The sequence below is a fragment of the Anomaloglossus baeobatrachus genome, chromosome 8 (genome assembly GCF_048569485.1).
Source record: "Anomaloglossus baeobatrachus isolate aAnoBae1 chromosome 8, aAnoBae1.hap1, whole genome shotgun sequence".
NCBI classification, from domain to species: Eukaryota; Metazoa; Chordata; class Amphibia; order Anura; family Aromobatidae; genus Anomaloglossus; species Anomaloglossus baeobatrachus.
Window position 1 is genome coordinate 88,725,698 of NC_134360.1, and position 16,599 is coordinate 88,742,296.

The 16,599-nt window shown below is 47.0% G+C and overlaps 1 protein-coding gene across 1 annotated transcript in view; it reads left to right on the forward strand.

Moving 5' to 3' along the window:
- The window catches only part of MEI1 (meiotic double-stranded break formation protein 1), a 902,984-nt gene that overhangs the window by 655,195 nt on the left and 231,190 nt on the right, over positions 1-16,599 (forward strand). The gene's annotated exons all lie outside the window — the stretch shown is intronic.

Sequence of the window (16,599 nt, forward strand, 5' to 3'; positions counted from 1 at the left end):
CAATGTGCAGGCGCTGGGCAGGTACCAAACGCTATTAACCTGCAGATTAACCCCTTATCTGCAGGTTAATAGCATTTGTTCAGTTGACAGGCTCCCTTTAACCTCTTCACAATGTTGGATGTCCTGGCACATCTAGGCCATGTGCCTTGCTTTGATAAGGGCTCACTTGCAGAGACTGCATTTTTCCCTGCACATGTCAGCTGATCAGATCAGCAGATAAGTGCCTATCAGCTGTGAGTGAATAGTAGATCCAGTTAAATCCCACTGTCAATCTCTGACAGCAAGATTTAACAGGCGCTAGCAAGTAGCGCGTTATTCTCCTCTTCCATCGGCGCTCCCGTGGGTGCCAATGGGTTGTCATGACAGCCAAGGGAAAGCTGATTATCCTTGTGTCTGTGATGATACTCTTCCTGTGAATGCAGGCTTTGAGCCGAAAGTCATAGGAGATTGTGATTTTTGCTATACAGAGGACTGATGACGCACTAAGGGGACTAGTAAATGTGATGCCCTGGACTATAAAGTCGTCACAGGGTATTGTGCAATCTGCCCTTCTGCACAGTGTCCAAATCCTTCTTGGTTACAGATCCCTGTTCTTCGGTGTTGCTAAGAGCAGAGCCAGTCAAAACCCTAGCAACACTCTGCACCACACCCACCAGACACAACATTGGGGGGCCTGAAGGGAATAGGGCCACCCACTTGTGGGGTTGGTAGGGGAGAGTGAGAAGTGTGAGGAGCAGGAGAGAGGAGGTCAGGAGCAGGGCTCCCTGTAAATACTAGGTGGCAGACGTTGGTCTGGGCCTTTTAGGAGCTGAAACCCCGGTCGCAGAAGATCGTGTCAAGGGGCACGGACCTGCAGAGGAGGGCAGCCCGAAGCCTTGAGCCATCGCCGGGCAGGGGCCAGGGCACGACGGGGTACGTGGACGCTAAGCCGGGAAGTAGCTTCACGCATCCTGGTAATTTATCCGATGAGGGTGAAGTCTTCAAGATTCATCCTCCACCCGCTCCAAAATCGGGGTATTAGCGCAACGAGGGGATAGGACTTTCCCAAACATAGTCCAGAAAATCCCAAGCGTGAACCCTGAGAGCTAGCTCAGTCCGTTAGCCAGGCTAACAAGCAACACCAATGGGCACGGATCCACGCGTGCTCCCTTCCTGCTGCAGCGGTGCTCAAAATTCTGGTTTACAAGTTGTCGGTGTCAGTATTCCTGGACTGAGTGAGTACGCAGAAAATCCTTTCCTCCCCAACGGCACCCCTTCAATACCATTACCGGACGCTCCCAACAGCAGCGGTGGTACTCCATCTTGCTACACACCGTGGGTGGCATCACAAACTTCTAATTTCCCAGTACATATCCCCTCTTTTAAATTTGAGTGTCCTCATGACCCCTCCCTGGGTCCGGAGACCCCTCGAGCTACCGCGGTTCCAGATCCGAGCGGCTCGGCCGCTGACACGGGGGCGGTACATAAATACAATAAAAAGTTTTTTAAAAAGTTTTAAAAAATATGAAAAGAATAAAAAAAAACACAAATTCAAATCACCCCCCCCCCTTTGGCCCCATTAAAAATAAAACAATTACACTAGATGTCTTTTGCTTCACGCACAGGGATATACTTATTAAGCCATATTTATAAATCTGTCAAACCCCACATTTTTTTTCTTGGTCAGACTCATCTCCAGGGCCAGGTAAATGGACATCGCAACTCCCTAACTATACATTATCAAATATACTAAAAGCCACACTACGCCTAAATTCCATGCTACCATATGATAGCTACACTACAATGACTCTTATGATATTCCACAGAGCCTACATATCACCCGAAGTTAAGTCCAGGATATCCTCCTGGGAGTCCCCTCATGCGCCAAATGCTCTTGCTCTCCAGCAGACATATACCACTGTCTATGGGACTGCCCGAAAATCCGAGACTTACGCTTAATATTAATTTCACACTATCACCTGAATGGGCAATATTTAATATACTGCCACAAATTCAGCTCAGTGGACCTTCTGCTCGACAACGACGTATTTTAATTATCTGGGCCGCAGCTACCCGAAATAGTATCCTCTATTTATGGGCACAAGATACATTCCCACTTTAATTTTTATATCCAGAAAGATTCATTACTTATTTCAAATGGCGTGGATTGAATCTCTATTACATAAAGACAAAAGAACAGAACTTTTCTTTTTCACATGGTCACACTATATCGATACACAACCACTCTCGGTACGCCAATCGATACACGAATGCTTCCAATTTACCGACTGGTATATGAGACAACTCATTGCAGGTACCACACCGGTTAGGCTTAGCTAAGAGGTTACTACAAATATGTCTTGTGCCTGGGGAGAGGGGAGAGGGGAATGGGGGTGGGGGAGTGATTGTGGGAGTTCTGGATTTGTTAGGTTAGTTAAAAAAACACTGTCTTATAATTTTGCATAATCGAAGCTGCATCTGATTTTTCCGAAATTGCATCTAATTTTACACACTGTACATGTATAACAATTTATTTTCAATAAAGATGGTTTATAAAAAAAATAAATAAAACAATTAAAAAAATTGGTATTGCTGCCTTCAGAAATGTCTGGTCTATCAAAATAAAAAATAAATTAATCCAACAGGTAAACAGCGTAACGAAAAAAAACCCAAAAAAACTCTCGAGTAATGTTTGTTTTTGTTTTTGGGCTAACAAAACATTGCAAAAAATACAATACGATAAGACATTATAAGAGCATAATATTGTCACGCTCCCTATGTCCCAGCACCGCTCCTTACCCACTGATCCGGTCGCACCATCCCGACACCGCTCCGTACCCACCGATCCGGTCACACCCTCCCGACACCGCTCCGTACCCACTGATCCGGTCTCGCCGTCGCGGCACCGCTCCTTAACCACTGACCCAGTCCATGTGCCCACCGGTCACGGCTGCCACTCCTGCTCGTGCTCCCCTGCGTCCTGCTCCCTTGTGTCTGACTCTGAGTGGTCTGACTCTGAGTTGTCTGGCTCTGATTCTGAGGCTCATGCCTCTGTATAGGACCGGGCCGCGCCCACTCTCCTGGTCTTATAGGCCCAGCACACCTGCAGCAGGAAATAACATGAGGATGTGCTGGGTATATAAGACTGGCCTTTCCATGTGGGCGGGGCCTGATCAACGTGTCTTGAAGCCTTGTCTTGTGAGCTAGGTGCTCAGGTTCCCTTGTGCCGTGTCCTGTACTACTGCCTGTCATTACTACCCGGCACCTGTACCAGTATCCTGCATTGTCTGTAGGAACTCTGTGACCCCAGTGACTTTGTTCTACCCGTTCCCTGTGGGACGCTGTGCCTGCCCTGTTAGTGCTCCGGCTACCGTGCATCCAGGCCTCCGGTGGGGTGCACGGTCCAGTGGATCCACCTCCTGGACCTAACAAATATGTACCCAAAAATGATATTAGTAAAAATGTCAGCTCAGGGCCATTTCTTAGCCCCTGATCCTTAAAAGTAAAAACATTACGGTTCTTGGAAAATGGCCGAAAAGGTGAATTTATTATTTTTTTTACAAACATCTGAATTATTTTTCACCACCTAAATAAAAAATATATACATGTGTGCAATCTTCATGCTCATACTAACCTGAAGAATCATACTGCCAGGTCAGTTTTACTATACAGTCGATTCGTATTGAATTGATGATGCCCTACAACTTTGTAATTCACTTTTTTTCTCTATCTCGTTCCGTTTTTTAAATAAAAATGCTAACTCCGTTGTTTTCCACCAGGTGGCGCTATAGGTGATTTCATTGCCTAGCGCATGGCTACTTTACTATACCTAGACACCACTTCTATGCCTATAGTTGCCGCCGTTCTCAAGTTAATGGCGGTGGACAGGATATGGGTGGACACACTGTATAGTGAACATGGTAAATAAAAAAAAAGAATTGGGAAATTGCACTTTTTTTGCAAATTCTTTGCGCTTGGATTTTTTTCCCATTTTCTAGGATGCTATATTGTAAAATGAATGTTGTCATGCAAACGTACAACTCGTTATGGAAAAAATAAGCCCATACACGGCTCACATGTAAGGCGCCATGGAATTGATGGCGCTATAATAATAAATAATAATAATTAGTGATGAGCGAGTACTAAAAAGCTCGGGTGCTCGAAGCTCGGGCCGAGCCTCCCAAGATACTCGTGTACTCGGCCCGAGCAACGAGCCCAATGTTATCCTATGGGAGACCCGAGTATTTTTGTGAAATGACCTCCCGGCAGCATGGAGAAACCCTAAAAATGTCACAAAAGTCTCAGAAGAGTGCTCAAATGACATGGCAACAGCATGGGGAAGACCCCTTGAAGCATTTATCACTCAAAAGTCACAGCTGTGAACAATTTTGTCCGCGTTTTACGCCATTTTTACGGACTCACCAGAAAACCTTCCAAAATGACCCCAAAATGATTTTTCATGGCGGAAATGTTAAGGGCACATACCCAATAGTGAGATAGATCTGGTGTATGTTACTTTTTGAGATCAATACATGAAAGATTTTACGTGAAAACATTGTGTGGCACTCCGATGTCCCTGAGAAGAGACGTACATGAAGGCCTCTTGAGTCTAATGTGCCCATTTTGAGGAAGTGAGTCTTTGTAGTATTTTCCTTTGCCAGGGCAGTCCTAAATTGTGAGGTTCACCAATGCCCCTGCATACAGACGTGCATGAGGGCCTCAAAACATTAAGTGTCCATTGTCAGGAAGTGGGTGTATTATAGTATAGCCCTTAGGCAGGGCAGCCAAAAATTGGGAGGCTCCACATTGTCCCTGGGTAGAGACGTGCATGATGGCCTTTAAACCTGAAGTGCCCATTGTAAGGAAGTGGGTCTATTTCAGTATAGCCCTTTGCCAGGGCAGCCAAAAATTGGGAGGCTCCACATTGTCCCTGGGTAGAGACGTGCATGAGGGCCTCAAAACATTAAGTGTCCATTTTAAGGAAGTGGGTGTATTTCAGTATAGCCCTTAGGCAGGGCAGCCAAAAATTGGGAGGCTCCACATTGTCCCTGGATAGAGACGTGCATGATGGCCTTTAAACCTGAAGTGCCCATTGTAAGGAAGTGGGTCTATTTCAGTATAGCCCTTTGCCAGGGCAGCCAAAAATTGGGAGGCTCCACATTGTCCCTGGGTAGAGACGTGCATGAGGGCCTCAAAACATTAAGTGTCCATTTTAAGGAAGTGGGTGTATTTCAGTATAGCCCTTAGGCAGGGCAGCCAAAAATTGGGAGGCTCCACATTGTCCCTGGGTAGAGACGTGCATGATGGCCTTTAAACCTGAAGTGCCCATTGTAAGGAAGTGGGTCTATTTCAGTATAGCCCTTTGCCAGGGCAGCCAAAAATTGGGAGGCTCCACATTGTCCCTGGGTAGAGACGTGCATGAGGGCCTCAAAACATTAAGTGTCCATTGTCAGGAAGTGGGTGTATTATAGTATAGCCCTTAGGCAGGGCAGCCAAAAATTGGGAGGCTCCACATTGTCCCTGGGTAGAGACGTGCATGATGGCCTTTAAACCTGAAGTGCCCATTGTAAGGAAGTGGGTCTATTTCAGTATAGCCCTTTGCCAGGGCAGCCAAAAATTGGGAGGCTCCACATTGTCCCTGGGTAGAGACGTGCATGAGGGCCTCAAAACATTAAGTGTCCATTTTAAGGAAGTGGGTGTATTTCAGTATAGCCCTTAGGCAGGGCAGCCAAAAATTGGGAGGCTACACGTTGTCCCTGGGTAGAGACGTGCATGAGGGCCTCAAAACATTGTTCCCATTGCAAAGGAGCGGGTCTCCTGTCGTTGTAATGTCCATTCTGCAAAGAATGGGCGAAAAAATTTACCACTGGGGGTATACCTGAAACAAAGACCTAACTATTGTAACGGTCATCATGATGGCGCATGAGGAGAAGGAGGAGCAGTCCAGCGATTATCCAAAGTCGAGAAGTGTACCCATGGGTGAGTGGAGGTACATGGCAAACTTTAAATTCCGCTCTCATTTGCTGGTGGTGTGGTGAAGTCTGGCCCAATCCAACCCTTGTTCATCTTTATCAGAGTCAGCCTGTCAGCATTTTCAGTTGACAGGCGGGTGCGTTTATCTGTAATGATTCCACCTGCGGCACTAAAAACACGCTCTGACAAAACGCTAGCAGCAGGGCAGGCCAGGACTTCCAAGGCGTAGAGAGCCAATTCATGCCACGTGTCCAGCTTGGATACCCAATAATTGTAAGGCACAGAGGAATGTCGGAGTACAGTTGTTCGATCTGCAAGGTACTCCTTCAGCATCTGGGCAAACTTAGGATTTCTTGTGGCACTACCCCGCACCTCAGGGGCTGTGGTACGTGAGGGGCTGAGAAAACTGTCCCACATCTTAAAGACTGTTCCCCTACCTCTGGCGGATTGGACTTGTGCCTCTCTCGGCTGTACGCCTCGGTTGTCCACTGATTCCTGACCTATGCCGCTAGCGTTTTGTGAGGGGAATGCTTTGCCTACTTCCGTGAGTATGGCCTTCCGAAACTGCTGCATTTTGGTTGACCTCTCATCCACGGGAATAAGAGACAAAAAGTTCTCCTTGTAGCGTGGGTCTAACAGTGTTACCAACCAGTAATGATTGTCGGCCAAGATGTTCTTAACGCGAGGGTCACGAGACAGGCAGCTTACCATAAAGTCAGCCATGTGCGCCAGACTCTTAACAGCCAGGACTTCAGTAGCCTGACCAACAAGATGACTGAACATGCTGTCCTCCTCCTCCTCCTCCTCCTCCTCCTCCTCATCTACCCTGTCCTCTGGCCAGCCACGCTGAATCGAGGATATGACTGGTGTGCATGTCATATCCTCAATTTGGCCGGAGAGTTGCTCCATGTCTTCATCCTCCTCCTCGTCATAGTCCTCCACTGCACGTTGTGATGAGACGAGGCTGGGCTGTGTGTTATCACCCACACCCACTACTGTTTCTTGCTGCAACTCATCGCGCTCCGCCTGCAATGCATCATGTTTGTTTTTCAAAAGGGACCGTTTTAGAAGGCAGAGTAGCGGTATGGTGACGCTAATAATGGCGTCATCACCACTCACCATCTTGGTGGAGTCCTCAAAGTTTTGGAGGATGGTACATAGGTCTGACATCCATCTCCACTCCTCAGGTGTTATGTGTGGAGTTTGACCCATTTCCCGACGGCTTAGGTGATGCAGGTACTCAACAACTGCCCTCTTCTGCTCACATATCCTGACCAACATGTGCAGAGTTGAATTCCAACGCGTGGGGACATCACACACCAGTCTGTGAGCCGGAAGATGCAAACGGCGCTGAAAGCCGGCAAGGCCGGCTGAAGCAGTAGGTGACTTTCGAAAATGTGCAGACAGGCGGCGAACTTTTACCAGCAGATCAGACAGCTCTGGGTATGACTTTATAAACCGCTGAACCACGAGGTTGAGCACATGGGCCACGCATGGAACATGTGTCAGCTGGCCTCGCCTCAAAGCCGCCACCAGGTTCCGGCCATTGTCACAAACGACCTTTCCTGGCTTTAGGTTCAGAGGTGTGAGCCAGTGATCTGCCTGCTGTTTCAGAGCTGTCCACAGCTCTTCTGCATTGTGGGGTTTGTCACCTATGCAGATTAGCTTCAGCACAGCCTGTTGCCGCTTCGCCGAGGCAGTGCTGCAGTGCTTCCAGCTTGTGACTGGTGTGGAGGGCACAGTGGATGAGGATGCGCAGGAGGAGGAGGAGGCTGAAGAGCATGACATTCCGGAGCTGTAGAGTGTGGGTGAAACACTGACTGAGGTAGGGCCTGCAAACCTTGGTGTGGGAAGGACGTGTTCCGTCCCTCGCTCAGACTGGGTCCCAGCTTCCACAATATTAACCCAGTGTGCCGTCAACGAGATGTAGCGGCCTTGCCCACAAGCACTTGTCCACGTGTCTGTGGTTAGGTGGACTTTGGGTGAAACAGCGTTGTTCAGGGCACGTGTGATGTTTTGTGACACGTGGTTATGCAACGCGGGGACGGCACACCGGGAGAAATAGTGGCGGCTGGGGACCGAGTAACGTGGGACAGCTGCCGCCATCAGGTCACGGAATGCTTCTGTCTCCACCAGCCTAAAAGGCAACATTTCCAGCGCAAGCAGTCGCGAAATGTTAGCATTTAGAACTGTGGCATGTGGGGTGTTGGCAGTGTATTTGCGCCTGCGTTCAAAGGTTTGCTGAATGGATAACTGAACGCTGCGCTGGGACAAGGACGTGCTTGATGATGGTGTTCTTTCTGCGTAGGCAACTGCAGGTGCAGGAGTGGAGGAGGCTTGTTCGCAGGCAGCATGGACAGAGGATTGGCTCGCATGCACAACCAGCGAAGACGTAGCAGTGACATCAGCAAGCACTGCTCCTCGACTCTGTTGTACTTCCCACAAAGTCGGGTGCTTGGCTGACATGTGCCTGATCATGCTGGTGGTGGTCAGGCTGCTAGTTTTGGTACCCCTGCTGATGCTGGCACGGCAGGTGTTGCAAATGGCCTTTTTTGAATCATCTGGATCCAACTTAAAAAACTGCCAGACTCGTGAAGACCTAACATTTGTACAGGCACCTTGTGTCGTCGTGTTGTTACGGGGAACGGTTGCCTGACTTCTGCCTGGGACCACCACCCTGCTTCTTACTGCCTGTTGTGATGCTACGCCTCCCTCCCCCTGTGCACTGCTGTCCTCGCTCTGCATATCCTCCTGCCAGGTTGGGTCAGTTACTGGATCATCCACCACGTCGTCTTCCTCTTCCGCACCCTGCTCCTCCTCCTGACTTGCTGACAATTGTGTCTCATCATCGTCCACCACTTGTTGAGACACGTTGCCAACTTCGTGAGAACGTGGCTGCTCAAATATTTGGCTATCTGTACAGACGATCTCCTCATGACCCACTTCAATATGAGCTGGCGAGAGGCCAGAATGTGTGAATGGAAACGTGAACAGCTCTTCCGAGTGTCCAAGTGTGGGATCATTAATGTCCGAGGAGGACGTGTACTCAGCCTGGTGGTAGGAAGGAGGATCAGGTTCAGAAATGTGCGGTGCAGTATCACGGCTACTGACACTTGACCGTGTGGAAGACAGAGTGTTTGTGGTGGTGCCAATCTGACTGGAAGCATTATCCGCTATCCAACTAACAACCTGTTGACACTGGTCTTGGTTCAAGAGCGGTGTACTGCTGCGGTCCCCAAGAATTTGGGACAGGACGTGCGAGCGACTAGATGTGGCCCTTTGTTGTGGCGAAATTAGAGCTTGCCCACGACCTCGGCCTCTGCCTGCACCACCATCACGTCCACTTCCTTGTTCCTTGCCAATGCCCTTGCGCATTTTGCAATGCTGTGCACTGCTGACGTGTATATTCACTACTTGTGCGTTATATCAAAGTTTCTGGAAATTGCACACCAGTGCACCTGTACGCTGCCACCAACAGGCACACACGTGCGGTTTTAAAAACCAAGCACGGACGCAATAATAACCTAACACAGGTTTTAGGAGCAAAAATTAAGAACTCTGACACTATCAGCCACTGCTGACTGACGTGTATTATACACTACACTTGTGCGTTATATAATAGTTTGGTAAACGCACACCAGTGCACCTGTACGCTGCCACCAACAGGCACACACGTGCGGTTTTAAAAACCAAGCACGGACGCAATAATAACCTAACACAGGTTTTAGGAGCAAAAATTAAGAACTCTGACACTATCAGCCACTGCTGACTGACGTGTATTATACACTACACTTGTGCGTTATATAATAGTTTGGTAAACGCACACCAGTGCACCTGTACGCTGCCACCAACAGGCACACACGTGCGGTTTTAAAAACCAAGCACGGACGCAATAATAACCTAACACAGGTTTTAGGAGCAAAAATTAAGAACTCTGACACTATCAGCCACTGCTGACTGACGTGTATTATACACTACACTTGTGCGTTATATAATAGTTTGGTAAACGCACACCAGTGCACCTGTACGCTGCCACCAACAGGCACACACGTGCGGTTTTAAAAACCAAGCACGGACGCAATAATAACCTAACACAGGTTTTAGGAGCAAAAATTAAGAACTCTGACACTATCAGCCACTGCTGACTGACGTGTATTATACACTACACTTGTGCGTTATATAATAGTTTGGTAAACGCACACCAGTGCACCTGTACGCTGCCACCAACAGGCACACACGTGCGGTTTTAAAAACCAAGCACGGACGCAATAATAACCTAACACAGGTTTTAGGAGCAAAAATTAAGAACTCTGACACTATCAGCCACTGCTGACTGACGTGTATTATACACTACACTTGTGCGTTATATAATAGTTTGGTAAACGCACACCAGTGCACCTGTACGCTGCCACCAACAGGCACACACGTGCGGTTTTAAAAACCAAGCACGGACGCAATAATAACCTAACACAGGTTTTAGGAGCAAAAATTAAGAACTCTGACACTATCAGCCACTGCTGACTGACGTGTATTATACACTACACTTGTGCGTTATATAATAGTTTGGTAAACGCACACCAGTGCACCTGTACGCTGCCACCAACAGGCACACACGTGCGGTTTTAAAAACCAAGCACGGACGCAATAATAACCTAACACAGGTTTTAGGAGCAAAAATTAAGAACTCTGACACTATCAGCCACTGCTGACTGACGTGTATTATACACTACACTTGTGCGTTATATAATAGTTTGGTAAACGCACACCAGTGCACCTGTACGCTGCCACCAACAGGCACACACGTGCGGTTTTAAAAACCAAGCACGGACGCAATAATAACCTAACACAGGTTTTAGGAGCAAAAATTAAGAACTCTGACACTATCAGCCACTGCTGACTGACGTGTATTATACACTACACTTGTGCGTTATATAATAGTTTGGTAAACGCACACCAGTGCACCTGTACGCTGCCACCAACAGGCACACACGTGCGGTTTTAAAAACCAAGCACGGACGCAATAATAACCTAACACAGGTTTTAGCAGCAAAAATTAAGAACTCTGACACTATCAGCCACTGCTGACTGACGTGTATTATACACTACACTTGTGCGTTATATAATAGTTTGGTAAACGCACACCAGTGCACCTGTACGCTGCCACCAACAGGCACACACGTGCGGTTTTAAAAACCAAGCACGGACGCAATAATAACCTAACACAGGTTTTAGGAGCAAAAATTAAGAACTCTGACACTATCAGCCACTGCTGACTGACGTGTATTATACACTACACTTGTGCGTTATATAATAGTTTGGTAAACGCACACCAGTGCACCTGTACGCTGCCACCAACAGGCACACACGTGCGGTTTTAAAAACCAAGCACGGACGCAATAATAACCTACTAACAGGTTTTTTTGGGGAGCGACAATTACAGTACAGACAAGTCAGACACTATCTGGACTGTTTTACACTGTGTACACCAGCCCCAGATATGAAGGCTGGTATACGGTCACCACTACCCTGCCTGCCTGCCTGCCTGTATACTGCTACAATAGTCCTGACAAGGACTCTTTTGGTCACTAGCCTGTATTCAGACCTGGCTATACCCTGCCTGTATATAGCAACAATAGTCCTGAGAAGGACTCTGCTACTGTACTCCGACCTGGCTATACCCTGCCTGCCTGTATACAACTAGAATAGTCCTGAGAAGGACTTTTGGTCACACTGTTTGCAGCCCTGCAACTGAAAAAGCTATAAAGGGCCGCAAAGCTTTCCCTGAATCAGCGACACTCTCCCTACACTCACTGTCAGAATAGCTGTGAGCAGAGCACAGCGCGCCGGCCGATATAAAGGCTCGGTGACGCTGTGCAGGCCGGCCAATCACTGCAATTCCACAACTAACAGGGCTGTGGCATTGCAGTGGTCTGCCAGCCAATCCCTGCATGAGGGCTGGCTCTCAAAAGAGCGCCAACATGCAGAAATGAAGACCACGAGTAAAGCACGAGTATCGCGAGATTACTCGGTCCCCGCCGAGCAGCCCGAGTACAGTGATACTCGTGCGAGTACCGAGTAGTGACAAGCATGCTCGCTCATCACTAATAATAATATATTGATGGAAAAATAAAAAAGTGAAAGAAAAAATAAAAGCGCAAAGGTGGAAAATCGCAAGGTGGTGAAGGAGTTAAATGCACTTGTGCATTATGTATCAATACACCAAAAAAACTCAGAAAACTGATGATCATTGGTGCATAGATTCTTTTACCAACTGTAACACACATCATGTTATTTATGGCATTGAATGGAATATCTTTAATATAAAATATATTAGTTGTACAAGTTAGAAAATAAAGAAAAGGATAGCTGAAAATGTAAACATTAACAACAAAAATAGATCATATTTAGATGAATTACACTATATGTATTAATACAGGATGAAGTAAACGGTTGTAGCACTCTCCCAGGAGTATATTCAGAACTAACAATGTAGTTTTACAATAGGATTTATTAAAAACTCGATCCATCCGATAGTTGATCAAGGCCAATGGAGGTTAAAATACAATAATATTAAAATACAATGCATTTCGGCTGAGAATCATCAGCCTTCTTCAGGGATATAATGAATGAAAATGAATAAAACATATCTATTTATATAGTGATGTCCATTTCCTTCCTAATTCAAGCCAAGATGTGATTTTAAAGAGAACCTGTTTTTAACACGGATGCCACACGTACCCATGCTATTATTTGGTGTTACTCACACATCCGTGTTTTCACACGGACCGTGTGACCACTCATGACTCCGCACGCACACACGCAGACATGTCTGTTTTTTATCCGGCAGCACGGGTGTCACACGGATCGCACACTGATATACTGACATACCGGACAAAATATGGGTCTTTTACCTGTATCTAGCGGTGCTGTCTCTGGCTCTGCTGCCTCCCACTCCTGACCCCCGCTTATTATACTCATTGAATATTCAGTACACTGAGGAGCTGGAAGCAGCAACATCGCGAGGACTTCAGTGCCGGGGACCGCATCGCTGGGTGAGTATACAGCACTGTGTGTGTATGTGTTCAGTGTATACATGCATGTCTGCTATGTGTGTGTATGTGCTCGGTGCATCCATGTGTGTCTGCTATGTGTGCTTCCATATGTGTGTATATGTGCTCAGTGTACACATGTGTGTGTGTGTGTGTGTGTGTGTAGTGAGAACCTGTAAGCCGGATCATTGTGGGGTCTGCATCGGGCACCCATCACAGTTCTCAATGAACTCTGATGAACCCGTGAAGCTGTAGCGCAGGTGTCATGGGGGTCATCAGGATGTCATCAGAGTTAATTGGGAACTCCGATGATCTCCTGGATGTCACTGTGCTTGCAGAATACTCACCTGTCCCCGCGATGCTGTTATCAGCGGTGCTGTCCCCAGCGCTGTCCCCGCGATGCTCCGGCTTCCAGGTCCAAAGTGCGATGAATATAATGAGCAGTGGTCATGAGCGGGAGGCAGCAGAGCCGAAGAAAACAGGTAAATATGGAAAATCGTTTTATTTTACAGACCCGTGTTTTCTCTGGTACCTGTCACACATGTGACACACGTGTGACACATGTGACCATAACCATGCGTGTGACAGGTACCTGATGACTGTAATTTTCGGAGTATAAGACGCACCGGACCATAAGATGCACCCTGGTTTAGAGGAGGAAAATAGGAAAATAAAATTTTAAGCAAAAAATGTGGTCATGACACATTGTTATGGGGCGAGGATCTGCTGCTGACACTGTTACGGGGGTAATGTCCCCAAATTCTCTGCTAAGGTACCCCATCCTGGTATATGCCCTCATCCTGCTATATACCCCCATCCAGCTATATACTGCCATCCTGGAATATGCCCTCATCCTGCTATATGGCCCCATCCTGCTATATACTCCCATGCTGCTATATACCCTCATCCTGCTATATAGCCCCATCCTGCTATATACCCCCATCCTGCTATATGGCCCCATGCTGCTATATACCCTCATCCTGCTATATGCCATGTATCCTGTATCACACAAAAAACCCAAAAAACGTTTATACTCACCTTTCCTCGCTCCATGCAGCATCGCTCCTCCTGTCTGTGGCGGCAGCAGCGTCGCTGATCTGTGTGGAGCCGTCACCGGTCACTTCCCTGCAGCATTGCGATCTCCTCCTGTCTGCCGGTAAGCTGACTTGCGTGGAGACTAGCAGTGCGCATAGCGATGACGTTATCACTGTGCTCACCGCTCTCCACACAGATTAGCTGACCGGCAGACTGGAGGAGATCGCGATGCTGCACGGAAGTGGCCGGTGAGTGTACCGTACTTATTCATTGCCCCCCGCGCTGATAATGATGTGCGGGGGGTAGTGAATACAGCCGCACATGATCACTCCAGGCTGTAGTTGCCAGGGGTGATCACGGCTGGCTGTTAATTATGCGCGCATCCCCCTGCCCATCATACCGCCCACCTGTCAGCGCCGGCTTCAGCGCTGAGGGATGATGGGCGGGAGGATGGGCGTGCATATGTAATGAGCGTGAACGTGGTCACGGCAGGCGCTGCTACAGCCTGCTCGTGCCGCCGATGGCCCGCTCCACCGCAGCACTCTCATTCCCGGCCGCAGCCCTATATTCAGACCATAAGTTGCACCCCCAACTTTCCCCCAACATTTGGGGGAAAAAAAGTGCGTCTTATAGTCCGAAAAATATGGTAAACACAGACGTCTGAAATCCGCCTAACTGTCCCTGCATCTGGTAGAATAGATAAAGAGATCTTTAGAAAAAAGTGTTTCTAAAGATCTTTTATCATATGCTAATGAGCTCGGGGACTAGTTGGTTCTATTAGCGCGTTAGTACGCCCCTGTGGGTGTGGTGACATGTTAATTAATGCACAGAGTCAGAGGATGATCTCACTCACCTCTCAACTGCCATCGCCGCCCAACACTGGATTTTGTCTCAGTGCGCATGACCCCGGAATTTTGGGGCTGGCCATGACAGGGTTTTCATGTGGTGATGGTCCTTCATCCACACATTGATTGACCTAACTGTGGGGCACGGCACATTTTCCTGCTGGAAAAAACAGTGATCAGAGTTGGGGAACATTGCCTGAGCAGAAGGAAGCAACTGTTTTTCCAGGATAACCTTGCATGCGTCTTGAGTCATACATCTGCCCAATTTCAGCCTTGCTGCATGCCCAGATCATCACCGATCCTCCACCAAATTTCACAGTGGGTGCAAGACACTGTGGCTCGTATGCCTCTCCAGGTCTCCATCTAACCATTAGACGACCAGGTGTTGGTCAAAGCTGAAAATTAGACTTATCAGAGAAGATTACCTTACTCCAGTCCTCTATGGTCCAATCCTTATGGTCTTTGGCAAACTTCAGCCTGGCTCTCTTTTGCTTCTCATTGATGAAAGGCTTTTTTCTAGCTTTACATGACTTGAGCCCTGCCTCTAGGAGCCTGTTACGAACTGTTCTTGCCGTGCACCTCACCCCAGCTGCCATTTGCCATTCCTTTTGTAGGTCACTGTCATGGCCAGCCAATCTTCAGACCTAAACCTCATTGAAAACTTCTGGAATGTAATTAAGAGAAAGATGGATAGTCCCCAGCCATCAAACAAAGAAGAACTGCTTACATTTTTGCACCAGGAGTGGCATAAGGTCACCCAAAAGCAGTGTGAAAGACTGGTGGAAAGCATGCCAAGACACATGAAAGTTGTGAATAAAAATCATGGTTATTCAACAAAATATTGATTCCTGAACTTTTCCTGAGTTAAAAGATTAGTATTGTTGTTTCTAAATGATTATGAACATGTTTTCTTTGCATTATTTGAGGTCTGAAAGCAATGCATTAGTTTTGTTATTTTGACGATTTCTCATTTTCAGAAAATAAATACAAAATGTATTGCTTGGGAATTTGGAGACGTTGTCAGTAGTTTATAGAATAAAAGAACAATTTACATTTTACTCAAAAATATACCTATAAAGAGAAAAATCAGAAAAACCTGAAAATTTTGCAGTGGTCTCTTAATTTTTGCCAGAGCTGTATATGATTTTAATATTTACCCCCCACCACCACCCCCAAAGAAACAGGGCGAAACGTGCATCAGGGTGGAGGGACCTGTAGCATTCACCACACATATTGAGGTATTTATTTATTTTATTGATGACATTTGTTAAACTTGCAGTTTCTGGCATTCTTCTAAATTATGGTATGCACTTGATGCACATACTGATAGTTTTCTACTTAGGAAACACTTTAGTGCCACCTGCTGTTCATATTTTCTATTACAACTTACTATCTTAATTATATGAATTCATTTTTTGATGTAAAATCTACCTCACATCTAGGTATTTACCCATTGCTTGTCACTTTGAATTTAATTGTGATATCCCTGATATATTATGGACATATTTGTATTTATGAATTGTCACAATTCATGTTTATCTCTGCTATTCTCTGTCATTGGTGCCTATTCTGGCGGTCGGTGTTTTCCGGAGAGTGGCCGGTGGGAGGAGCCTATCCCTTTGTGCCTTGTTTCTGAGATCACGGCACCTTATCATGGTGTCATTTCCATTGGACCGGCACCAGTTATAGTTCTGCTCTGCAGTGTGTTCGCTGGTCCC